Source organism: Panulirus ornatus, chromosome 4 (assembly GCF_036320965.1).
Source record: "Panulirus ornatus isolate Po-2019 chromosome 4, ASM3632096v1, whole genome shotgun sequence".
NCBI classification, from domain to species: Eukaryota; Metazoa; Arthropoda; class Malacostraca; order Decapoda; family Palinuridae; genus Panulirus; species Panulirus ornatus.
This window is the reverse complement of record NC_092227.1, coordinates 10,560,612-10,587,598: the sequence shown is the minus strand read 5'-3', so window position 1 is coordinate 10,587,598 and position 26,987 is coordinate 10,560,612. Positions and strand designations below refer to the sequence as shown.

Below are 26,987 nucleotides of genomic sequence, written 5' to 3'. Positions count from 1 at the left end.
AAGGTTTGTTGAATGTGTTTGATGATAGAGTGGCAGAAATAGGGTGTTTTGGTCGAGGTGGTGTGCAAAGTGAGAGGGTTAGGGAGAATGATTTGGTAAACAGAGAAGAGGTAGTAAAAGCTTTGCAGAAGATGAAAGCTGTCAAGGCAGCGGGTTTGAATGGTATTGCAGTGGAATTTATTAAAAAGGGGGTGACTATTGTTGACTGGTTGGTAAGATTATTTAATGTATGTATGACTCATGGTGAGGTGCCTGAGGATTGGCAGAATGCTTGCATAGTGTCATTGTACAAAGGCAAAGGGGATAAAAGTGAGTGCTCAAATTACAGAGGTATAATTTTGTTGAGTATTCCTGGTAAATTATATGGAAGGGTATTGATTGAGAGGGTGAAGGCATGTACAGAGCATAAGATTGGGGAAGAGCAGTGTGGTTTCAGAAGAGGTAGAGGATGTGTGGATCAGATGTTTGCTTTGAAGAATGTATGTGAGAAATACTTAGAAAAGCAAATGGATTTGTATGTAGCATTTATGGATCTGGAGACTGCATGTGATAGAGTTGATAGAGATGCTCTGTGAAAGGTATTAAGAATATATGGTGTGGGAGGCAAGTTGTTAGAAGCAGTGAAAAGTTTTATTGAGGATGTAAGGCATGTGTATGTGTAGGAAGAGAGGATAGTGATTGGTTTTCGGTGAATGTAGGTTTGCGGCAGGGATATATGATGTTTCCATGGTTGTTTAATTTGTTTATGGATGGGGTTGTTAGGGAGGTGAATGCAAGAGTTTTGGAAAGAGGGGCAAGTATGCAGTATGTTGTGGACGAGAGAGCTTGGGAAATGAGTCAGTTGTTGTTCCCTGATGACACAGCGCTGGTGACTGATTCGGGTGAGAAACTGCAGAAGTTGGTGACTGAGTTTGGTAAAGTGTGTGAAAGAACAAAGCTGAGAGTAAATGTGAATAAGAGCAAGGTACAGTAGGGTTGAGGGACAAGTCAATTGGGAGGTAAGTTTGAATGGAGAAAAACTGGAAGAAGTGAAGTGTTTTCGATATCTGGGAGTGGATTTGGCAGCGGATGGAACCATGGAAGCAGAAGTGAATCATAGGGTGGGGGAGGGGGCGAAAGTTCTGGGAGCATTTAATAATGTGTGGAAGTCGAGAACGTTATCTTGGAAAGCAAAAATGGGTATGTTTGAAGGAATAGTGGTTCCAACAATGTTATATGGTTGCGAGGCATGGGCTATTGATAGAGTTGTGTGGAGGAGGGTGGATGTGCTGGAAATGAGATGTTTTAGGACAATATGTGGTGTGAGGTGGTTTGATTGAGTAAGTAATGAAAGGGTAAGAGAGATGTGTGGTAATAAAAAGTGTGGTTGAGAGAGCAGAAGAGGGTGTTTTGAAATGGTTTGGTTACATGGAGAGAATGAGTGAGGAAAGATTGACAAAGAGGATATATGTGTCAAGAGGTGGAGGGAACAAGGAGAAGTGGGAGACCAAATTGAAGGCGGAAAGATGGAGTGAAAAAGATTTTGAGTGATCGGGGCCTGAACATGCAGGAGGGTGAAAGGCGTGCAAGGAATATAGTGAATTGGAACGATGTGGTATACTGGGGTCGACGTGCTGTCGGTGGATTGAATCAGGGTATGTGAAGTGTCTGGGGTAAACCATGGAAAGTTCTGTGGGGCCTAGATGTGGAAATCGAGCTGTGGTTTCGGTGCATTATACATGACAGCTAGAGACTGAGTGTGAATGAATGTGGCCTTTGTTGTCTTTTCCTAGTGCTACCTCACCCACATGCGGGGGAGGGGGTTTTCATTTCATGTGTGGCGGGGTGGCAACGGGAATGAATAAGGGTAGACAGCATGAATTATGTACATATGTGTATATGTATATGTCTGTGTGTGTGTATATATATGTATACGTTGAGATGTATAGGTATGTATATTTGCATGTGTGGATGTGTATGTATATACATGTGTATGTGGATGGATTGGGCCATTCTTTCGTTTGTTTCCTTGTGCTACCTCGCTAATGTGGGAGGCAGCAACAAAGCAAATATATATATTTTTTATATATATCTTTCTTTCAAACTATTCACCATTTCCCGCATTAGCAAGGTAGCATTAAGAACAGAGGACTGGGCCTCTGAGGGAATATCCTCACCTGGCCTCGTTCTCTGTTCCTTCTTTTGGAAAATTAGAAAAAAAACGAGAGGGGAGGATTTCCAGCCCCCCCGCTCCCTCCCCTTTTAGTCACCTTCTACGACATGCAGGGAATACGTGGGAAGTATTCTTTCTCCCCTATCCCCAGGGATATATATATATATATATATATATATATATATATATATATATATATATATATATATATATATATATATATGTTTGAAGGAATAGTGGTTCCAACAATGTTGTATGGTTGCGAGGCATGGGCTATGGATAGAGTTGTGCGCAGGAGGATGGATGTGCTGGAAATGAGATGTTTGAGGACAATGTGTGGTGTGAGGTGGTTTGATCGAGTAAGTAACGTAAGGGTAAGAGAGATGTGTGGAAATAAAAAGAGCGTGGTTGAGAGAGCAGAAGAGGGTGTTTTGAAATGGTTTGGGCACATGGAGAGAATGAGTGAGGAAAGATTGACTAAGAGGATATATGTGTCGGAGGTGGAGGGAACGAGGAGAAGTGGGAGACCAAATTGGAGGTGGAAAGATGGAGTGAAAAAGATTTTGTGTGATCGGGGCCTGAACATGCAGGAGGGTGAAAGGAGGGTAAGGAATAGAGTGAATTGGATCGATGTGGTATACCGGGGTTGACGTGCTGTCAGTGGATTGAATCAGGGCATGTGAAGCATCTGGGGTAAACCTTGGAAAGCTGTGTAGGTATGTATATTTGCGTGTGTGGACGTATGTATATACATGTGTATGGGGGTAGGTTGGGCCATTTCTTTCGTCTGTTTCCTAGCGCTACCTCACAAACGCGGGAGACAGCGACAAAGCAAAAATATATATATATATATATATATATATATATATATATATATATATATATATATATATATATATATATATATATTTTTTTTTTTTTTTTTTTTTTTGCTTTGTCGCTGTCTATATATATATATATATATATATATATATATATATATATATATATATGCTTGCTAATAGTGTGTTATATTTTATATTTATTTTTCTGCAAAAGATCATTTTGTTTCTGTAACCCATGGTGGGTAGCAGGATATAGTCTACCCAGGGGAATAGGGTCTTCCTACCCTTTGCAGCTTGTGGAGTTTGGGACGTCTGCAAAATTAATTCACTTAAAAAGTGTATGTTGAATGCCATTAATCTTCCCAGATGTATAAAGGAACAGAGTTGATGATTACAGCTAAGTTTTCACCTTTTTGAAGGCCTAAATATATTACATATTTATGCTTGCCCTCTGTGAAATGTTGTATGAAATAGCTTGCAGTAAGGATATATGGATATTATATGAATTCATATATGAATTCACATCACACATAAAAGACAAAGGAAACAAAATATAAACAGCCGTGTGATCTGAAGTGAGTGATATTAGTATTACTTTTTGTATTTAGATTTTGCACATTCCATTGTAGGTGATGGACATCTGTTGTGAATAAAATAAACTATATTTTGTTATTTAATGTGCATGTTTATCCTGGATATTCAAATGCAGCACAATGAACATTACCATTTGATTTTCATACTAGTTGTTGCTACAATGCAGAGTTCATATTTGCATGATTGTGTATAAAGTGTTATGGTAACCTACAAAGCTCACTCAAGTTAGGGAAAAAGTTTTGCATTGTGATTGAAGTCTAAATGAGGTTACTTTATATTGTATTACCATACTCAGCTATTCGGGGAAATTAATAGGGTTTCAGGAATGCAGTAGTTATGGAGACTCCTTTGCCATGGCCACCCTTTTAAGGGAGTTCCCAAAGGGAAAGGGCATCAGAGACATAAATAGAAAGATAGATTTGATTATAGGGAAATACTTGACTCTCTGTCATAAAGCATTATTCTCTATACAACTAAGTGTTGGAATTCTCTATGTTGGTGATAGTGCATTGTATGCCACAGAGATTGGTTATGCTCTTCTTGGGATGATCTTGGTGGAGGCAAAACCCTTTCTTTTCTCTCCATAATGTGTAACAAAAATAAAACATCCAAGATAAGTTTCCAACCATCACAACCAGTGTTTCAGCACAGTTGATTCTTTTTTCCAATGTTTTATGTGAGAAGGGTTGATCAAGTGATAACTAACAGTGAGAAATGTGATAGTAAAAAGAGTAGCTGAAGAACATGTGTTGAATGGTGAGAACATATGGAGGGAAGGAAAGAGGAGTGACTGACTAAGAGGGTATACATGTCAAAAGCACAGGGAATAAGGAGTAGAGGATTGAGGATGAGATGGAAGGATGTAGTGAGAGATGCTTTATCAGGCCTGAACATGAAGGAGGGTATGAGGCATGTATGGGATAAAAGTAGACTGGAGCACTGTGGTGTAAAAGGGGTGATGTACTGTCAGTGGGCTGAACCAGGATATGGGGAAACCATGGAAAGATCTGTGGATGGAGGCTCTGGTTTTGTGTGCATGGTGTATGTTAGCTAGAGATTGCATATAAGCAATTGAGGCTGTTTTTCATAAACTCTCTGACTTAAAAGAAAAAAAGCTTTGTAATTAATTTGTAGGCAGCCATCAGCCAGGTACTATTACTGCTGCTACCTGCCTGGATTTCGGGATGGTTAGTGATGGCTGTGTAGTGAGCTAGCACTTTAGTGGTTGTAAAGTTGCACTCCTCTGGCCCCATATAGGTGTATTTTTTTCTGCCTCGCTTGCACAAACATACAATATTTCCTTGTCACACACATTTGACAACACTGACCTTGTACAACTTATTCTTGTAACTAGGTTTTTCTGCAATGTGTGCAATGCACTATCCCTGCTGTTTGGCAAAATGGTAGGAGCAGTATATAGAAGTAGAAATTTGGAACATTAGACAGGAGCATTGGGTAGAAACAGTAAGTAGGAACATTGGGTAGGAGTAGTAGGTTGGTATATTAGGAAGAAACATCAGATAGAAGTATTTGGTAGGAACAAGTAGCCTCTGAAAACACTGTGCCAGAGTAGTCCTCTGCCTGTGGCCTGTTACGGTTGAGGTATTGAGGGTAAGAAGCGACACTGGAGTTCACCAGTAATAGAGAATCTTTTGCCATGGTCACTCCCTTGCGGGGGTTCCTGAAGGGAACAAGTGTCAGATATAAGTAGATAGATGGATGGATAAAATTACCTTATTTGTACAGTATGGGAAGAGTTTTATTTGGCACTCGTGAGGACACATCAGGTAGCCTTTGAAACCTTTGTAAAAACTAAAAGCATTCACTGTCTTATTGGTTAGTTTATTCCAACCACTCAATGCCATAACACTAAATCAGTACTTAGTAACATCTTTTCTAACTAGCCTTTTGCAAAATTTTTGTCATGACCTCTGGTTACTCTGGTGCTGAATATCTTTTCCAAAGGTTCATGATCATTACTGTCCAACTGATTTGGAAACTTTAAGGCTGTTATCAGGTCCTCTCTTCTCTCTCCTCTTCATCATGGACTCATTATCACTCAATCTTCTTAATTCTGGTACCATCTCAGTTGCTTTCCTCTGTACCCTTTGTCAGATATTTTTTATTCTTTTGGTGCAATGACCAGACTTGGAAAGCATAACCCAGTTTTGATCCGATATACTGAGTGAATAGTTTACAAGAGGGAGAGAAATATTGGAAGAACACGTGGAATGATGTATGCAAGGGAGGCATTTAAGAACAGGGATAAGTGGAGACACTCTTGCCGTGGCCACCCTTTGATTGGAGTTCCCGGAGGAAACGGGCATCAGATAGATGGATAGATCCTTGTCCATACACTTGAATGTGCTTCTTATATTTACCAGCAGACAGTTTGCCTTTTCACAAACCTCCTAATGTGGAACTGTGGTAATAGATTAGGCACAATATCTATCCTTAGGTTTTTGTGCATTGATGCCTATTCCATTTGGGAACTCCTGCCAAAGGGAAAGCCACAGCAAAAGTCTCTCCACTTAGCCCTGTTTTTACATGGTTCCCTCAGACACTATTCCTCACTTTCTCCCATTTTTCTTTCTCCAGTTCTCTTCCACTCTCTTTCCCCATATCACAGGTTGTCTTCCTCTCACACCAACTCCTTAAATTGGACTATCATACATTCTTGTGGTAAACTTCCCATCTTGCATTCTTTTCACATGCCCAAATTCTTTCCATGTCCAAGCCACTTCAAAGTATTGCATTTCTCCCACCCTACCAATCTACACTTCATTCCTTTTGCATTCCTTGCCATACCAAATCTCATACAGCCCTGCATTACTTTCTTCATTCCATTAGTCATAACACACACTCCTCTCAGGTAACTCATTTCCACAGCCTGGATTCTTGACCTTTGTGACTACACCATGTGAATGTTCCGCTACATAAGTTGGGGTTGGAAAGACTGTGCTGTCCCTTAATTCTTTCTTCACTTACATACACCTCCACCCTGTACTGCTTTCTTCCTTTTCTTCCATATCAGCAAACTTATCCAAAATAGCAACCAAATACTTAAATTCTGTCTCCTCTTCCAGTCTTTCTCCCCTCATATCTATAACACAATATAGTACACTTTCTTCCCTCACTCTAAAAGACTTTGCAGGATCTATCCTTTCACTCCCTTTCCTTTCAAATACCATTACTTTACTTTAACTCAAATTTACCCTCAGTTGCATACCCTATCACACATAAATCACACAACAACCTTCTACAACTCTTCACTCTCTGCAAACAACACAATATCATCCTCAAACAGGCTTGTCAAAAGCCATCATACCTTGCCTCCTTAATCTATCTCTACACCCTTTTTCCCTAGTTTTGATTTCATATCTATTATCACTCTGTCCACGCTGACATCACAGCCCTGCCTCACACCCATGTGTATACAGAAACTTTCACTCGACTCTCTATTCACTCTTACATGTCCATTTGCTCCTCTATAGAAGGCTTTCACACTATCCAACAGTTGTCCCCATACTTGATATATCCATAACACATCCCTTAAAGCATTCCATTTGACTCCATCAGATGCTTTTTCCAGGTCCGTAAAAGCTGCATACACTTCTAACTTTCTGATGTATACTTCACAGTCAATTCTCTGCAAGATTCTGGTCCACACATCCCCTAATTTTCTTAAAACACCCTTGCTCCTCACTACTTCTGCATTCACTCACTTCTATTACTCTTATCAATCAACATCTTTGTATACACTTTTCTTTGTATATTTAACAAGTGTGTTCCCCTATAATTGCTATGTACATGTTTAGCACCTTTTCCTTTGATTAAAGGAACAATAATAGCTTTTACCTTATCTCCGGGCTTAACCTTCTGCTTCCATACTTAACTGCATATTGCTCTTTCTCCCCCATACTTCAACATTTCAGCTATAATCCTATAGTATTCTTCTGTTTCCACTCTTCGTACCCATGCATGTAACAGCTGCTGTCTCACCTTCTATCACATTCGTCAGTTCTTCAAAGTACTCTTTCCAGCTTCCCTTTACTTCATCCGTTTGATTCAAAAACTTCCCTATACTTCTCACATTTACATTTCCACTTTTTCATTCACTTCTTTCCTTTTCCAGGTCCTCACATGCAGATTCCTGTAAGTTATTTCCTGCAATGTAATAATTGCACAGAGGCCTTTTGATGGTTCATTCCATCCTCAATTACCTTTCACTTACTTGGACTGAATCTCTCGATCCACTTATCCGACCAGTTTTGGTGTTTATGTGGGACCTCACGTATATTGGAAATAATTTCTTTAATGACCTTGGCATTGACCACGAACATGTTTAGATAATATTCCAGTCCACTGGGCAGGGCAAGTCATTTAATACACCAAGAATGCAGTGGGCTCAAGAGCAGACCCTCTAGCACACCATTTCTTACCTCAGCCCAAGCCCACTTAAGGGATACACCTTTTACCCAAGTTCTTTGCTCACTTTTAACAGTCATCTATTTTCCAATGAAGGAACCTTCCCCTTAAGCTTCCTGTAGATGTAGCATTTTAATCAAACAATGATGTCAAACAGTGCCAGAGGCTTTCTGACAGTCCAAGGACACACAGTCTACTGATCCCTTTCTTTGCTTTAGAATGGCACTTTCCCTGTCATATATGTATAGTATGACCTTCTAGTTAGAAAGTATTTCCTCTGAAAGTAATAACTGCTTTCTGATAATCTTTACCAGTGTTTTACAAACCACACTTGTGACTGACATTTGCTTTCTGATTATCCCACTCGCAAACTGCAGTTGTTACTGAACTGCCCTCAAGTTCCACGCAGTTTCATGATACCTTTCGTGAATGCAGGCTTTAACCCTCTTCCACATCTTTGGAACTACCACTTCCACCTATGCCTTACTGAATATTTATAGTGGTGTAGGAAATACCACTGCACACAATTCATGGATACAGAGACTTCCTTAGGACCATGGGCCTTATATCCTTATATGAGGCAAGTTATTTTCCCGCCAGAGTATATCACTACAGTCAAATACTATAATTCCAAGACTTCAACCCCCTCTATCTTGATAATGCTGGTACACCATCCTCCCCAGTGAATATACTTGACTTTGTCATTTAACTCAAAGAATTTGACATTCAATTCCTCACCTCTTTCATCATCCTGATAAATTCTTCCCTTTGAGTCCCATAGACTGATTAGCTGCTCCTTAACTGAAAGTTTGTTCCTGATAAATTTATGGAAATATTTTGCTTTTTGCACAATGCCTTTTTCAAAAAATTTCTGTTCTCTGTACTTAGCAGTATTCATTCTTTACTGTTGTGTATCTTTTAAATGTTGGTTGGCGTATATCTCCTCTATAGTGCATACCTGAGCCCTCTTGTTGAGCCAAAGCTCTCTCCAATTTGATCCTTCCTCTATTGGTCTCCAGAGGTACCAGTGTCCTGTCCCCTTTATTGTAGATTTCACAAAAGTTTCTTTAGCTCTAGTCTACATTGTTCCTTAGCCAAAAGGAAAATAAAAAAAATTCTGAAACTTAATCTGCCCTCTTCCAGTGTGATGTCTATTGCTGATTCTCCAACTGATAAAGCCACATGGTACCTCACATACCTGTAATTCATCTTTTAGATGATTCATTGTCTAGACCACCTCTCGTATCTCCTCCCACTGAACCTATTATTTCCCTTTTATTTCCCTGCAGAGAGACTTCGAAGTACTTTTCCAGCTCCAGGTGAGTAAGGCGTATGACTCGGATGACTTACTCAAGTCCAGAAAGGTTATACCTCGAGAAATCAATCCTCGTTCACGAATCTCATCACCTAAAACCCCAGACTTTTCCTGCATCTTGGTAGTTCCTTCGTGCTTAAGCCCATCCCTGAGAAAGCTTTAAATCAGATTTCAAAACTTTATACTCGAAAGAAAAGGGGCACCATCCACAATACGGTCAGGTGCATTACAATGTTATCATTTGTAAATGGCGACAAATTTGTAGGCATTAATTAACAATATTACATACACATTATCTCAGACTTTAACAACTTCAGTAATGATTTTTCAAAAATACAAGTTTATTGATAATATTCTCATTTAAACCTTGAAAATATTTTACGTTTTTTAATATGCCTCAGGTCACCCTCTCACATGAAGGACTTAAGGTACACAACATACAGGTAATCAGCCAAGCAAGCATAATAATCAAGAAAATCATCTGAAGAGCCAGAGGCACCAATGAAGAAGAAGAGTGCAAGTGTATACGTTACACCTTGTGGTTGCAGCAAAATGTACTGTACGTAACAGACACGTTCTGGAACCAGAACTGCCACAAGTGAGTCACCCTCAGCGATATTACCGAAGGCGAGGTTATGTCATCGAACTCAACCCATCACAGGTCTCACTCCAACGGCGCCTTGAAACTGCAAGAATCTCTGGAGAAGGAAGGGGTTCTGGGTGTTAAATGAAGAGGTATGCTAAGTAAATATATAACAGGAAAAACGTGGAGGGTAATTCACGTGACCAGCGCGACCATTTCAGAATAAAGTTAGGGTGTTTGTGAAAGCCAGTTAAAGTTAGAAAAGCGTGTATAGGAACGAGTTATACCAAGAGTGGCTTCGATAAAGCAAATATAAGGCTAAATTTCTTATAGCAACCTCCTACTATAATAAAACTGTCGCTGAGTATTAATAAACATTCAAATATATCCTCAACGCCGAATATACCTACCTCCTCCAGCGACTGCCACAGGTCCTCCAAGATGTTTCCACAAGCACCATCCTCACTACCACTTCGCTGCTCGCCATCCACTACCTCCCTTTACCCTTCCCCTTGCGTTCTCTGCTGCGTCAGAGGTACTACATGATCTGGTCACTTTTGGCGTGATATGTCGGAAAGTGTGGTGAAGAAGGGTTTCCCCTTTTTCACATTAATCTCATCGCTCTCAGCGTGTCAATGCATTTCTTCAAGAATCTGCTGGGACCTATCCCCACAACATCGCAAAGGGACTTATTGACGAAGAGGTGAAATAATAAATCGAGAAATGCTGAAGTGTTTACTCATAAGTATGCAACAGGTTCAACGACTTTTGCTTCCTTTGATTGCAGTCAACCAGGTTGGTCATTGAAATGACGAAAAGTAGCAATTGGTAGCTTGTCAATACTTAAGTTGTCGAATCATATTTCGGACCTGCTAATAAAAAGTAACTGAAGTTTTCTTCATATAATGTTGTGTCTCCCATTCATGTGATCTTGAATTCATGCAGGGTAGAAAGCTATATACAAATGTAAAGACGACATCGCAAAGGGACTTATTGACGAAGAGGTGATCACGGCTCGAGTCATCACCAAATTCATCCCTAAATTCAGACGTAGAACCCCGCGAATTAATCTAACTTTTGGGAAGTCGAAATTACCAAATGCGATTGCAGAGGAGGAGGGGAGGAGACTTACAAGACTTTCCAAACAGAGTGAAATATATACTACAACACAAAATTAAAACTATGTAGGTGACGACTAACACGCAAACTCCAGGCGAATCCTTAACTAAACGCAATGAGACTAACTCGGAATGTCTTCCGGCAGGGACGAGTCCAAAGCCACCTCCTGTGTTTGCCCTAAGATAATGAATAACTTAATGAAACATGAAACAAAAAATCGCACTCCATCGTTCCTGTGGCTCCGGTGAAGAAGAGTATCTTGACCAAATCTCTCTCAATCGAGGTAAGTGGAGTCAGTGGATGAAAATAACTCCACCACTTCCATGAGTCAAATGTATTCCCCTGGAGACACCTCAGTGTAAAAGGGGGGGGGGGGTCATAAAGATAAGGTTCAGTGTCATTTTGAATGTTCTTGATCATCATGGGAATGACTCATTAAGACGTCGAATTCTTGCTTGCAAGTCGTACAAAATAAAGTTATTGGATTCATGTTAGAGGTATCCCGTGGAACACACCCTGGGTAGAAGTTTCATTACTACGGAAATGCGCTGAACCATGGGAGAAAAAAAATCAGATTTGGTTATCGTGTCACAATACCAGAAATAGTGTATCATCATATTACGTTCCTAGAGTTGATAGTTTTTGGAAAGAATGCTTTCAAATTTCATGGTGTTTAACTGTGGAGTGACTTATCTTTGTATATCAGACTCATGAAAAAATATTGATGTAACATGTTAAAGATGATTTCATGTCACAGTCTAGCATTTAGGGCAAACAATTTCATTTAATACTAGTTCTGTTTGTTTCTAGTCTGTCTTTCAGTCAATGCTGTTTCATTTACCTATACTAACCAATTATTTGCCATGTTTGCCCATCATTCTGTATTACTTTAAGAGGACCACATTGTAAATTAGTGTGTCACGTTTTTGTGTATCATCCCGACGATATTTGATGGATCATATTACATGTACTTTTATCGCCAAATACGTGAAATGAAATAAAAAAAATGTCCTTTCACTCGTTCTAAAGATTTCTTCTTTAACGTTAAACATCGTCCATGGTGTCAGTCTTTACACTCTCTATATTTCTTAATTCCAGACATATTTGCCTACGTTACCCGTCTGTACTGCTCTTAGATTCCAGCCATTTGGACTCGGGACAATAAATCATAAATTAAAGTCTGGATAAACACACAGTTCTCATTAGCTTATTTCAACCGTTCTTGTCGATGCATTTGACTCTGGCTTCAACTTTACATAGTCCCTAGGCGTAGAAACAGAGGCAGAATGATCAACCACCATACTTGAATTTGAGATGCGTTGGCTTAGAAATGAGCAGAAGAGTAGCGTTTTGATAAATGAATGATGGAAATTAAGTTGATTGAATAAATTTGACTTCGTGACAGCTCGGGATGACAGGTTGGGTCAGCTGGCCGAACAGACGAGCGTGAGAGGTGCTGTTGTTGTCCCACGTCTTAGGCACTCCAGAGATCCCACTGCTCTCTTTCTTTTAAGATTTATTTTGTCACGCCCTCCGAAGGGAACGGGAGGCAACTTCAGTTACAAGACAGGTGATATATTTTGTTGGATGAGGTTGAAAAAAAAAGTATTGTTATGATGCGTGTCAGATGACAGCGTTTCCAAACAGCAGTACAGTTACACTTAAGGTTAATGGATTTGTACATTCCCTGCTTGCCATTTATTCGTGTCTGACAAGTGCTTAGCAAATATGGCTTTAAGATGGTATGTGGTATTGACTTGTATTACATGTCGAAGAGAGTTCCACTCTCAAACAATTTTCTGGTCGATGAAATCTCTTTTCGTCTTTAGTCTGGATCATTCGGTATAATTGCATTGTAGAAGTCAGTTTCTACACAAAAGTGTTTCGGAAATTAAGCTTTGCAGTTTTCAAGCTTTCTATATGCATCACCCCATTCCCACGTTAACATGATGGATCAGGTACACACTATATCATTACACGCTTCCCTAACTCGTCTCTTGTGCACATTGTGGAACATGTAATGGCTTATTCATACAAGTGCCCCAAATTTCTCACTTTTTATGATTAATTTATTCATCATGTGAGACCAGTTTCTTCAGCCATACCACTTTCATATGCTAAGTGCTTCTCTAACATTCGATTCTCAGTCATGTGCAGTGATAGTACAGAATTGGGTATTTTATCAGTTTAAGGATGTGCATGATCCAACTTTGGGATCCTACTTCTGCTCTTATGGAATTATATTGCCTGGTGTAAGGATAAGGAAGTAGAAGTGTGTTTTTCTTTTTACTTTTTTTTATATCCAATGTTAATTTATTAGGAAAGTGGACAGTTGTATTCAAGCAGGTTGCCATGGAAAAAGTCTCCATTTAACCCTATCTTTTCATGCCTCCCACACATACACCATTCCATACATTCTTCCCCTATTTCTCTCTCACTAGCACTCTTCCATTCTATTTCCTCATTTCACAGGTAGTCTTGCTTTCACACTAACCCCTTTAATTGCACTTTCATACACTCTCTTTGTGAACTCCCCATCTTGCAGTCTTTCCACACCACCTCAAAGTATTATGATTTCATCCACTCTACTACTTCACAATTCATTCCATTTGCATTCCCTGCCATGCCACATCTCATGCTCTCCTTTATTACTTTCTTCATTCTGCCCAGTCATACCACATGCTCCTTTCAAATAACTCATTTTCACTGCCTGGGTTCTTGACTTCTGAAACTCATCCCATGTCCATGCTTTAGCTGCATATGTCAAGGTTGGGAGGATTATCATATTTAATCCTTTCTTCACTTCCATACTTGCACCTCTACCCTTCACTAGTCTATTAAGGGACTCCATAAATATTCTACCCTGTGCTGCTGTCTCCCTTATTTTTCCTTCCCTATCACCAGACTTACCTAAGTTAGCTCCCAAATACTTAAAATCTGTCAACTCTTCCAGTCTTTTTCCTCCCATATCTATAGCACAGATTAGTACACTATCTTCTCTCCCACTCTGTAAGGCTTTGTAGAATCTGTACTTTAACTCTGTTTCCCTGCAAACACCATTTCTTTGCTTTTGCTCATATTTACCTTCAGTTGCCTGTGCTTACACACATTATAAAACACACTCACACCCCTCTGCAACTCCTCACTCTAAGTGAATAACACAGCATCATCCACAAATATGCTTGTCGCAAGGCACCATACCTCACCATCGCATTCCATCTCTTCACCTTTATCCCCAAGTTTTGCTGTTATCTCTTTAATCACATCATCCATATATATATATATATTTTTTTTTTTTTTTGCTTTGTCGCTGTCTCCCGCGTTTGCGAGGTAGCGCAAGGAAACAGACGAAAGAAATGGCCCAACCCACCTCCATACACATGTATATACATACGTCCACACACGCAAATATACATACCTACACAGCTTTCCATGGTTTACCCCAGACGCTTCACATGCCTTGATTCAATCCACTGACAGCACGTCAACCCCGGTATACCACATCGCTCCAATTCACTCTATTCCTTGCCCTCCTTTCACCCTCCTGCATGTTCAGGCCCCGATCACACAAAATCTTTTTCACTCCATCTTTCCACCTCCAATTTGGTCTCCCTCTTCTCCTCGTTCCCTCCACCTCCAACCCATATATCCTCTTGGATAATCTTTCCTCACTCATTCTCTCCATGTGCCCAAACCATTTCAAAACACCCTCTTCTGCTCTCTCAACCACGCTCTTTTTATTTCCACACATCTCTCTTACCCTTACGATACTTACTCGATCAAACCACCTCACACCACACATTGTCCTCAAACATCTCATTTCCAGCACATCCATCCTCCTGCGCACAACTCTATCCATAGCCCACGCCTCGCAACCATACAACATTGTTGGAACTACTATTCCTTCAAACATACCCATTTTTGCTTTCCGAGATAATGTTCTCGACTTCCACACATTCTTCAAGGCTCCCAGAATTTTCGCCCCCTCCCCCACCCAATGATCCACTTCCGCTTCCATGGTTCCATCCGCTGCCAGATCCACTCCCAGATATCTAAAACACTTCACTTCCTCCAGCTTTTCTCCATTCAAACTCACCTCCCAATTGACTTGACCCTCAACCCTACTGTACCTAATAACCTTGCTCTTATTCACATTTACTCTTAACTTTCTTCTTTCACACACTTTACCAAACTCCGTCACCAGCTTCTGCAGTTTCTCACATGAATCCGCCACCAGCGCTGTATCATCAGCGAACAACAACTGACTCACTTCCCAAGCTCTCTCATCCCCAACAGACTTCATACTTGCCCCTCTTTCCAAAACTCTTGCATTTACCTCCCTAACAACCCCATCCATAAACAAATTAAACAACCATGGAGACATCACACACCCCTGCCGCAAACCTACATTCACTGAGAACCAATCACTTTCCTCTCTTCCTACACGTACACATGCCTTACATCCTCGATAAAAACTTTTCACTGCTTCTAACAACTTGCCTCCCACACCATATATTCTTAATACCTTCCACAGAGCATCTCTATCAACTCTATCATATGCCTTCTCCAGATCCATAAATGCTACATACAAATCCATTTGCTTTTCTAAGTATTTCTCACATACATTCTTCAAAGCAAACACCTGATCCACACATCCTCTACCACTTCTGAAACCACACTGCTCTTCCCCAATCTGATGCTCTGTACATGCCTTCACCCTCTCAATCAATACCCTCCCATATAATTTACCAGGAATACTCAACAAACTTATACCTCTGTAATTTGAGCACTCACTCTTATCCCCTTTGCCTTTGTACAACGGCACTATGCAAGCATTCCGCCAATCCTCAGGCACCTCACCATGAGTCATACATACATTAAATAACCTTACCAACCAGTCAACAATACAGTCACCCCCTTTTTTAATAAATTCCACTGCAATACCATCCAAACCTGCTGCCTTGCCGGCTTTCATCTTCCGCAAAGCTTTTACTACCTCTTCTCTGTTTACCAAATCATTTTCCCTAACCCTCTCACTTTGCACACCACCTCGACCAAAACACCCTATATCTGCCACTCTGTCATCAGACACATTCAACAAACCTTCAAAATACTCATTCCATCTCCTTCTCACATCACCACTACTTGTTATCACCTCCCCATTTACGCCCTTTACTGAGGTTCCCATTTGCTCCCTTGTCTTACGCACCCTATTTACCTCCTTCCAGAACATCTTTTTATTCTCCCTAAAATTTACTGATAGTCTCTCACCCCAACTCTCATTTGCCCTTTTTTTCACCTCTTGCACCTTTCTCTTGACCTCCTGTCTCTTTCTTTTATACTTCTCCCACTCAATTGCATTTTTTCCCTGCAAAAATCGTCCAAATGCCTCTCTCTTCTCTTTCACTAATACTCTTACTTCTTCATCCCACCACTCACTACCCTTTCTAAACAGCCCACCTCCCACTCTTCTCATGCCACAAGCATCTTTTGCGCAATCCATCACTGCTTCCCTAAATACATCCCATTCCTCCCCCACTCCCCTTACTTCCATTGTTCTCACCTTTTTCCATTCTGTACACAGTCTCTCCTGATACTTCTTCACACAGGTCTCCTTCCCAAGCTCACTTACTCTCACCACCTTCTTCACCCCAACATTCACTCTTCTTTTCTGAAAACCCATACTAATCTTCACCTTAGCCTCCACAAGATAATGATCAGACATCCCTCCAGTTGCACCTCTCAGCACATTGACATCCAAAAGTCTCTCTTTCGCGCGCCTGTCCATTAACACGTAATCCAATAACGCTCTCTGGCCATCTCTCCTACTTACATAAGTATACTTATGTATATCTCGCTTTTTAAACCAGGTATTCCCAATATATATATATATATATATATATATATATATTTTTTTTTTTTTTTTTTTTTTTTTTTTTTACTAATCGCCATTTCCCGCATTAGTGAGGTAGCGTTAAGAACAGAGGATGAGGACTGGGCCTTTAAGGGAATATCCTCACCTGGCCCCCTTCACTGTTTCTTCTTTTGGAAAAAAAAAGAGAGGGGAGGATTTCCAGCCTCCTGCTCCCTCCCCTTTTAGTCGCCTTCTACGACACGCAGGGAATACGTGGGAAGTATTCTATCTCCCCTATCCCCAGGGATAGGGGAGATATATATATATATATATATATATATATATATATATATATATATATATATTTTTTTTTGCTTTGTCGCTGTCTCCCGCGTTTGCGAGGTAGCGCAAGGAAACAGACGAAAGAAATGGCCCAACCCACCCCCATACACATGTATATACATACGTCCACACATGCAAATATACATACCTACACAGCTTTCCATGGTTTACCCCAGACGCTTCACATGCCTTGATTCAATCCACTGACAGCACGTCAACCCCGGTATACCACATCGCTCCAATTCACTCTATTCCTTGCCCTCCTTTCACCCTCCTGCATGTTCAGGCCCCGATCACACAAAATCTTTTTCACTCCATCTTTCCACCTCCAATTTGGTCTCCCTCTTCTCCTCGTTCCCTCCACCTCCGACCCATATATCCTCTTGGTCAATCTTTCCTCACTCATTCTCTCCATGTGCCCAAACCATTTCATGAACTCCCCATCTGCATCTTTCCAACCACCTCAAAGTATTATGATTTCCACCACTCTACTTACTTCACAACTTCTTCCGATTTGCATTCCCTGCCAGCCACATCACATGCTTCCTTTAAACTTCTCATTTCCCAGCCATCCATGCTCCTTTCAAACTAACCATTTCCTCCTGGTCCTTCTGAAACCATCCACCATGCTTTAGTGCATATGTCAATTGTTTCAATCATAATCCATTTTTCATTCCAATACTTGCACTCGACCTTCACATCTATTAAGGACTCCAGAATATTCCACCCTGTCGCAATGTCCTTCCCTTCATTTTTCCTTCCCTATCCAGACTACCAACTCCCAATATCTAAAAATCTTCAACTCTTCCAGTCTTTTTCCTCCATATCTATGCACAATTACACACCTCTCCACTTGACTTTGAACGACTTAACTCTGTTTCCTCAAAACCTTCTCTTTTGCTCATATTTACCTTCAGTTGCCTGTCTTCACACATTATAAACACATTCAACCCTGAACTCTCAAGTGCATACACAGCATATCACAAAAGTTGTCGAAGCACCATGCTCACCATGTTATTTATTTTATCCAATTTTGCTGTTGATCATTTTAATAAGCATCATATAATATTATTATTGTTTTGTTTGGCTTGTCGTTTCGGTTGCGAGAGCGAAGGAAAGCGAAAGAATGCCACCCCTCCATAACATGTAGATTCATACGTCCACACACGGCAAGTTAATATCCTCCAGTTGTTAAATGGTTTTACGAGAGGCTTCACATGTGATCAATCATGGAAAGCACGCAAGTATACCCGATGAAGCTCCGAATGTCATTATTCTTGCTCCTTTACACGCTCTGCTGTTCAGGACGAATCACATAATAATTTTTATATATATTATATATTTGTTTTTTTTTTTATATACTTTGGATCTTTCCTCCTCATTTCATGTGCCAAAACAATCAAAACATTTTGGCCCTCAACCCCTACCCCATCCACCACATGATTACCATAACACTCACACCACAACCTCAAAATACTCATACCACACACTCATCCTTGGCAATTATCCATACCCCGACGCTCCTCATTTAATTTAAACATCCCCTTGCTTCAATCCACTTCACACATCTTCAAGCTCCCGAATTTCCCCCCTCCCCACTCAATTCCCTTGCCCTCCTGTTCCACCGCTGCAGTCCCACTCCCGATATCTAAAACCTTATTCCCTCATTCCCATTCCTCACCTCCAATTGGTCTGACCCTCACCCTACGTTCCATACACCTTGCTCTTATTCACTTTATCTAATTTTTTCACCTCCCTCATCACCGCTATTCCAATTGATGGCCCAAAGATTTTGACAATGTAGAAGCATAAATCCAAACCAGAGGGTCTTGTCTCATGTATTCGGCAGGGATCTCCAGTTGTTAATTGTTATGATTTGTAAGTACAATCTCTTAACTATACGTTGAGAACTTAACATCAGTTGTTGTTCTATATACATTCTATTATTAGATATATATATATATATATATATATATATATATATATATATTATATATTATATTTATTTTTTTTGCTTTGTCGCTGTCTCCCGCGTTTGCGAGGTAGCGCAAGGAAACAGACGAAAGAAATGGCCCAAACCATTTCAAAACACCCTCTTCTGCTCTCTCAACAACACTCTTTTTATTACCACACATCTCCCTTACCCTTTCATTACTTACTCGATCAAACCACCTCACACCACATATTGTCCTCAAACATCTCATTTCCAGCACATCCACCCTCCTCCGCACCACTCTTATCTATAGCCCAAGCCTCGCAACCATATAACATTGGTGGAATCACTATTCCTTCAAACATACCCATTTTTGCTTTTCAAGATAATGTTCTCGACTTCCACACATTCTTCGCTTCCAGAACTTTCGCCCCCTCTCCATCCTATTATTGAATTCCGCTTCCATGGTTCCATCAGCTGCGAAATCCACTCCCAGATATCTAAAGCACTTCACTTCCTCCAAATTTTCTCCATTCAAACTTACCTCCCAGTTGACTTGTTCCTCAACCCTACTGTACTTAATAACCTTGCTCTTATTCACATGTACTCTCAGCTTTCTTCTTTCACACACTTTACCAAACTCGGTCACCAGCTTCTGCAGTTTCTCACCCAAATCAGCCACCAGCGCTGTATTATCAGCGAACAACAACTGACTCACTATCCAAGCTCTCTCGTCCACAACAGACTGCATACTTACCCCTCTTTCCAAAACTCTTGCATTCACCTCCCTGACAACCCCATCCATAAACAAATTAAATTACCATGGAGACATCATACACCCCTGCCGCAAACCAACATTCACTGAGAACCAATCACTTTTCTCTCTTCCTACACGGACACATGCCTTACATCCTCGATTAAAACTTTTTACTGCTTCTAACAACTTGCCTCCCACACCATATATTCTTAATACCTTCCACAGTGCATCTCTATCAACTCTGTCATATGCCTTCTCCAGATCCATAAATGCTACATACAGATCCATTTGCTTTTCCAAGTATTTCTCACATACATTCTTCAAAGCAAACACCTGATCCACACATCCTCTACCACTTCTGAAACCACACTGCTCTTCCCCAGTCTGATGCTGTGTACATGCCTTCACCCTCTCAATCAATACCCTCCCATATAATTCCCCAGGAATACTCAACAAACTTATACCTCTGTAATTTGAGCACTCACTCCTATCCCCTTTGCCTTTGTACAATGGCACTATGCAAGCATTCCGCCAATCCTCAGGCACCTCACCATGAATCATACATACATTAAATAACCTTACCAACCAGTCAACAACACAGTCGCCCCCTTTTTTAATAAATTCCACTGCAATACCATCCAAACCCGCTGCCTTGTCAGCTTTCATCTTCCGCAAAGCTTTTACTACGTCTTCTCTGTTTACCAAATCATTCTCCCTAACCCTCTCACTTTGCACACCACCTCGACCAAAACACCCTATATCTGCCACTCTATCATCAAACACATTCAACAAAGCTTCAAGATACTCCATCTCCTTCTCACATCACCACTACTTGTTATCACTTCCCTATTACCCCCCCTTCACTGATGTTCCCCTTTAGTCCCTAGTCTTACGCACTTTATTTACCTCCTTCCAAAACATCTTTTTATTCTCCCTAAAATTTAATGATACTCTCTCACCCCAACTCTCATTTGCACTCTTTTTTGCCTCTTGCACCTTTCTCTTGACCTCATTGACATTATACAGCCCTACCTCAAACCCAAATGTATACCGAAACCTTTGCTTAATTTTCTCTCCACTTTAACACATTCTTTTGCTCCTCCATAGAAGCCTTTCACATCATTCATCAGTTGTCCCCATACCCCATATATCCTGAATACATCCCTTAAAGCATTCCACTCAACTTTGTCATATACTTTCTCCAGATTCATGAAAGTTGCATACAGCTTCTTAATTTTCGTTAGATACTTTTCCATAGTCATTTTTACCTCAGAAATCTGATTCACACATTATGTACCTTTCCTGAAACAACCTTGCTCCTTGTTTATTCTTTATTCAGCCACTTCCATCACTCTGTCAATAAATACATTTGCATACACTTTTCCTGGAGTATCTAAGACTTATTCCACTATAATTGCTACTTACATCCCTAGCACCCTCTCCTTTGAATATGGAATAAAAATAGCCTTTACCCAGTCCTCAGGCACAACTTTCTGCTTCCATGTTAAATTACATAACAAATGCATCCTTTCTATCACATTTTCTCCTCCATACTTCAGCAAATCAGCTGTAATTCCATCCACTCCAGGTGCATTTCCTACATTCAACCTCTATTATTGCCCTTTTTACTCCCTTCTTGCTATAGGCTCCTGCACTTGTATCCTTTTCCCTTCATCCTCCATGTCTGTGCATACAACAGCTGCTGCCTCACCTTTTCCCAAATTCATCAGTTCTTCAAAATACTCTTTCTATCTTCCTTTCACTTCCTTGTTTTAATCCAGCAACTTCCCTTCCTTACTTCTTATATCTATCTTTTTCCTTTTTCACCTTCTTCCTATAGTGCCTTATTTTCCCTAAATTTTTCTTTTAAATTTCTCTCAAAATCTTCACCTCTTTCTTTGCTTTGCCCTGTCAGCTCCAAAATCTTCATCTACTCTTTCTTTGCTTTTCTTTGTCAGTTTCTTTCCTTGTCCTTTGCTGAACTTCTTCTAGCACATTCCTTTTGAGCAGTCTACCATATGCCTTTTTCTATTCTCTTCCACAGCTTTCTAATCTCACCCATCTACCTTGCATTTGCCTTTTTATTTTCATGTCTGACAACAGTGTATCCAACAACTAATTCTATAACCTTTGACAGTTTTTAGACACATGACTTCATCACTATATTTATTGCACTTTCATCTAAGATTTTTGTCATCCTTCCTTCATACTCCTTTCTGATTCATCTTGCTTGCCAACACTGTTACTTCTTCACTCTTCAGTTATGCCATACCTTCACTTGTAGATTCTCACCTCTATAAGAAATGCAAAATGGTCAGAATCTTTAAAAAATCCTCTCACAACTCTAGCATCCAGCACAACCTTTCTCAGCCTTTCATCCACTGCCACATAGTCAATCATACTCTGTTGTTCTTCTCCCATCATTTCTCATCCATGTATATCTGTGGATCATCTTATACTGAATGAAGGTGTTTACAGGGAATAAATCCCTTACAGCACAGCACAGACATCCACAAGATAACGTGCATTTTAATTTACTCCAGGCACCCCTCATTGACTAACAATCTTGCCAGTTTCATTATATCCCACCTTAGCATTCAAATCCCCCACTACAACCACCTTTCTCTCTCTTTCAAGACCATTCATACAGTCATTCAGATTTTTCCAGGGATGCTTCATTTCACCCTTTTCTCTCACAGTTTTCATCTTCACAGATGCATATACACTTACCCACGCATACTTCACAGTTCCAGTCTATCCTTTCACATGCGCTATTTTTGATCCATTCCGTCCATGTTCTCTAACACCCTCCCATACTACACATCCTCTTTCCCTCTTCCTTGATAATTTTCATTCACTCCTGTCCTTACCACCCTTCCTTCCACAGCCTCCACAACTTGCATTCATCTCATCCATTTTCACTCCATACCCTTGCCCAAGGATATTTGTTTTCTCAATCCCCAGCACGTTCAGATTATGACTTAAAAGTCTCCATAAGCTCCCTCCTTTTACTCTCTCTTGTCATCCCATTACTGGCAGAGGGCAGCTCCAGAGGCAGTGGGGCTCTCAGATTATCCTAAAAACTAGAACCTCAGTACACCTAAAATGTTTTTCTTTTAAAAGTATTACCCTGATGGAGTCGGGCAATGCCTCCCCCTCAGTCTTACCTCCAAGGTTATACTAGTGAGGATTTTATGAGAAGGTGGAGTGAGACTTGGATATTTCAGAAAACTTGAGTATTCCCTTGAGGCACTGAAATTCAACTTTTCTGAATTATTGAGCTCTTACTGCAGTAGTAGCACCCCCTAATCTCATTGATTATGATACATTCTCTGTGGATTTTGTGATAGCACCTCCGAATCAAACAAGGTGGTTTCCACAAAGTGGGGAGTGCTTAAGTGAGAAGGAAATTGTTAGCTAAAACCACTCTATACAAAGTGTTAAATGTATAGAACTGATTGATATCACTTTTAGAATCTGTCAAGCAATGTAATTTATTGATGTCCTCGTGTACTCCAAGTACATTTGCAAATGAATGTCCTGTTGACAGATGTGAGCAAAACATTCTGGAAAGTTTTATTAAGCTCTTTAATCAATTTACAAACTAGATAAAGCTGTAAAAAACAAGATAGTAATTATAATGATGATAATGATAGTAATGATGATAATGATAAATTGTCTATGGGGTCTAGTAATGGCTAATTTCTCTTGTTATTGGAGGGACATTCTTCCCATGATTGTGTCATGCATCTTAAGATTTAAGACGTAAACATGACTGAATCCAAATCTTTTAGATATGTTTGATAAGTTCTGGTGTCTGTGAAGGTGAAGGGTCCAAATTACTGTATGAATAGATCTGTTGAAGACTGGATTAGATTCTGATGTATCTATTAACATAAGAATATAGGGTTTACTCTTGAATCTGACAATCCATGGTGCCGTGCTGTGAAGTACACCTCGATAATGAGGAAAATTGTCCATCACCAGGCTCCACATGTTAATTGTAGTGTTCAGATAGGCAAGTTATTTTATCACTTTATATTTATTGGAATTCCATATTACTTTATTTTGTATTCAATATCACTTCTTCCTCTGCCTGATAACCCAGCTTTCTATCAGGTCATTTATTGCAGAGTGATAAGATATAATGGTAACAGTCCAAAAACCACACTTTTAATGCCTGCTTTTATTTTGATCCCACATTTTCTCCTGTTTTCATAGACCTTTTTGCCGTCAACTTATTTAGAATTATAATGAATAAAGATTGGTATTACCCTCTCCAGCATTTCCTTAGTCTCCATACAATATACTACCATTGCCAGTGTTATACTCCACCATTAGATTATTAGTCAGACTGAACTATGACCTTACTCAAAAGTTTTGAAACCTTTTCCCTTTGGTTTATACCAGCGGCTTGTGTTGGTAAAGTATGATACAGAGTTGTGCCAAAGTCATAAGTATCTTTTTATAATACCTTCACCAAGATTTAAATGATAAAGTTTTACTCTATGGACACAGTGACCCTCCTGATACCCTGGTGGGTAGTACTGGCATTATACCTCCTTTGTTGTTGGCAGCCTACCAGCTACTAACTTTTTTTCAGTATTCATTACTTTTAATTTCATGGCCACTGGATATGCACAGTACTAAATAGTGACACGCTGGACGGTGATGATTAGATGCATGATTCTAAAATCACCACCTCTCATCCACAGCCAAATTGCACAGACTATTTCATAGTTTACTATGAGCATTTAATTTGCTGCATTTCAGCCCACTGACATTGTGTCACCCTCCTATATACCACATCATTTCCCTTCAATCTAATGCATGCCTACCTCTTACCTTCTTGAATGTTCAGGTCTCAGCTCCCTAACACCTCTCTCAGTTATTCCATCTCTTTCTTAGTCTTCTACCCTTCACTATTCTGCTGTTGACACAAGGATACTCTTAGTCAGTTTTTAATTGCTTATCCTCTTCATATGTTTGAGTCATGTCAGTACTCTGATCAACTCTCTTAGACAGCTCTTACTACCACATCTATTTCTCAGACTCATTCTTTATACAATCATCCCACCTCACACCTTATATTGTCCTTGGGAATTTAGTTTTCAGCATGTCTACACTGTCCTTTTCCTTAGCATTTAAAGCTCATGACTCATCCATACAACACTGTTGGGACTGGAATATCTTCAAACATGCCCATCTTTGCTCTAACAGATGCTATCATCTCCTTGCACACTTTCCTTAATGACTAACAGCCTTAACCCTTTCTTCATCCCTGGAGTACTTCAGCTCTCATGGTTCTATACTTTTCGACTTGTACTCCCATGTTTCCTTCCATTCTAGATTTTAGATAGAAGCTCTTCTCAATAGATTTATTGCCAGACAAGATTTGCATGAAATGTATAGATAGTAGCCAAAAGGAATTTCTTTTCATTAGCTGCTGTAAACTTTCATCCACGTTTAACTTAAGCTGTGCATGGTTTTTGTTCCTGTCTTTTATTTTTCCTGTAGGGTGGGGAAAGAACCTTTATACTGGTCAGTCCTAACCTCAGCTATCAGAAATATAAATATAACTACCATAATATTAGAATATATATTGGTATTAACCTTGTCTTAGGCCAATAGGTCTGTTTATTATATTTTTTAATTTATTTTATTTATTTATTTTGCTTTGTCGCTGTCTCCCGCATTAGCGAGGTAGCACAAGGAAACAAACGAAAGAATGGCCCAACCCACAGACATACACATGTATATACATACACGTCCACACACGCAAATATACATACCTATACATCTCAACGTATAGATATATATACACACACAGACATATACATATATAGACTTTTTTTTTTTTTTTCCTCCAAAAGAAAGAACAGAGAAGGGGGCCAGGTGAGGATATTCCCTCAAAGGCCCAGTTCTCTGCTCTTAATGCTACCTTGCAAATGTGGGAAATGGCAAATAGTATGAAAAAAAAACAAAAAAAAAACATAGTTCATACTGTCTGCCTTTATTCATTCCCATTGCCACCCCGCCACACATGAAATAACAACCCCCTCCCCCCTCATGTGCGCGAGGTAGCGCTAGGAAAAGAAATATTTTTTATGTACTCTTAAATTTTTTCTCACACTTGACCACCACTTCCCACCTCTCAAGTTAGGAGCAAGTGGAACTCAACTGGATGAAGAAGTTTTATCAGTATTCCACATAATGATAATACCCTGCATAGTCAGTTACATAATAGAAAGTGTAATATGATGCTTCATAGATGACATTAACATAAGCAAAATGGTAAGCACAGAAGAGGGCAAAGAGAAAATGCAGGAAGACTGAAACATGAATGGGTAGAGGAAAGTCTAATGGAATCCAGTGAAGGGAAATTTGAACAACCAAATCATGGAAGGGTATTTGTTGCAGTGATTACAGCCAGTAAAGGGCCAACAGGAAAGGAAATTATGAAGAATAAAGTTAGGAGTAATCATAAATGGAGAGCTTGAATATGGAAAATACATTGATGGAATATTATTACCTGGTTAAACATTCAGTGTAATGATAATGAGACCTTTCACGTGAGAGATAAACTGTTATAATAAAGCCATTTGTTTCTTACTGTAAATAAAAGGCAAACTTATTACAGTTGTATGATACTGTCTCCATTAAGACCTAGAGGAAATTCAGAGACATTGCACATGTAAGATCAGTTGACTGTAGCTTTTGAATTATCATGAGAAAAGTGAACTCTGTAGCTTACAAAGAAAAGAAGGATGTATATGATTTTATGGATGGCAACAAAACAAACATACTTGCCTTAAAAGTGTCCTAGCATAAAAGAAACAGTGGTATCTTGTGAAACATGCAAAGAGGATGCCCAACAGAAATATATAAGAGTCCATCAAGACTGATGGAGAAGTTATTCAGTATACTATCTAGAAAAGAAATCTATACAGGATAAACACGAAAAACAATCAAAAGAAACCTTGTTGCATGGCTGAAGACATTTTGAGTTGCAAAAGATTGATAAAAAACAATGGGCACGGTAGCAGAGAAGAATATTATTATTCATAAAGCAAGATTTGTGGTGAC

General features: G+C 39.7%; 1 protein-coding gene across 1 annotated transcript in view; it reads left to right on the top strand.

Annotated features, from left to right (window-relative positions):
- Positions 1 to 12,423: 12,423 nt before the first annotated feature.
- Nulp1 (Nuclear localized protein 1) overlaps positions 12,424 to 26,987 on the top strand; it is a 79,679-nt gene continuing 65,115 nt past the window's right edge. The window contains exon 1 of the mRNA XM_071693590.1: positions 12,424 to 12,585. The gene's annotated coding sequence lies outside the window, so the exon portion shown is untranslated. The remainder of the gene's footprint in view (positions 12,586 to 26,987) is intronic.